This window comes from Austrofundulus limnaeus, unplaced genomic scaffold (assembly GCF_001266775.1).
Source record: "Austrofundulus limnaeus strain Quisiro unplaced genomic scaffold, Austrofundulus_limnaeus-1.0 Scaffold481, whole genome shotgun sequence".
Classification (NCBI taxonomy): domain Eukaryota; kingdom Metazoa; phylum Chordata; class Actinopteri; order Cyprinodontiformes; family Rivulidae; genus Austrofundulus; species Austrofundulus limnaeus.
Genome location: NW_013952883.1, coordinates 123,410 through 124,896, shown reverse-complemented (window position 1 = coordinate 124,896; position 1,487 = coordinate 123,410).

Here is a 1,487-nt window from a genome sequence, read left to right as displayed (position 1 = left end):
AGAGAGAGAGAGAGAGAGAGAGAGAGAGAGAGAGAGAGAGAGAGAGAGAGAGAGAGAGAGAGAGAGAGAGAAAACGGACTCCACGTTTTTATTCCCTTTCTCTATATATAGGTCGTGTTGATTTTCACACTGTGCGCTTCACGATCATTTTAGTGCATTTTCTTGAATGTCTGTAGATTTATCAAAAAACACCTCTTAATATGTGATAAAAATTAATCTCCTGCAGAAACTATAATATTTTGATGTACAACTGAAAACATGTTAGAGTAATCTGCAGCCAGATGGCCACTAGAGCTGAGCAACTTTAGCAAATACAAAAATGGCTGCAACTTGGTCACTTTTAAAGAAATTGTGGTGAAGCTTGGCGTGGTGGTAGCTGAGAGTCATTCCCAAAACATAGTGAAAGGGCTAACTGATTGTACAAGATCTGTTGTTTTTTTTCTTTCAAATACCTTTCACATAAACTGTATTTGTTAGCAAAAAATCTCATAAACCATTGGATGAGTTTGAATGTTATTTTCAGGGGATAATCTACGAATGTTCATCTACAACTAATTCACTTTTGTGATCAAGCCAATTCAGGAAGGCTGCCACAGCCAACTGATCTTAGGAAACAAAAAAGTGGCTTTACAGCTGCCAGTTTTATGTATATTGAGCTAAAAGCTGGTGTGGAACATACCATGTTAAGCGATTGTCACTGCTCAGTAGTTTTACTAAATATTTTAACATTAGCTTTTGCTCTCAACCTTGTCTGTTAGCAATATCTTCCTAACCACTCAACGGATTTTAATGAAACTCTCAGAATGTAATCATTGGATATATATCTGCAACTCATTGCCTTTTTGAGTTAATCCAACTCAAGATGGCCACCACAACTACTCAACATTAGCCAACTCTAAATGATTATTTAACTTTTGATACTGATGTAAAAATTGGTGAGAGTGATTCACAGTAAGATTACAACAGATTGTGCATGACATCATTTATCCTGTTTGACCAAAATGGCTACAGAGAATGCTTCATTTAATTCACAAAAGATTTTTATCTCACATTAGTAAATCATGCAGTTTGACTATAAATAAATGACAGAAGTGTGGTTGAATAAGTTCCCTTAGTGGCTCATTGGAAGTGAATGAGTGACTCAGTTTTTTACACAGTGCCTGTTAACATCAGTAGTAGAAGTTTGACTTTCACTCCAGCTGAGCGGCCCTCGTGTAAACACCACTGCAGGAATGTCAGCCATGTGCTCTCTTTCACTGTGTTTGGGTAAAAGCTCCAATGTGAGGCTGCTTGTAAACATTAGGAATATTTCACTGGGGTCTTCTGTGCAGCACAGAGTCAGTGGGTGTTTTATGTCGTTTCAAATGAAACCCGGTGACTAACTGGGATGTACAGCGGGTAAAATAAGTATTGAACACGTCAACATTTTTCTCAGTAAATATATTACTAGAGGTGCTAATGACATGAAATTTTCACCAGATGTCGGT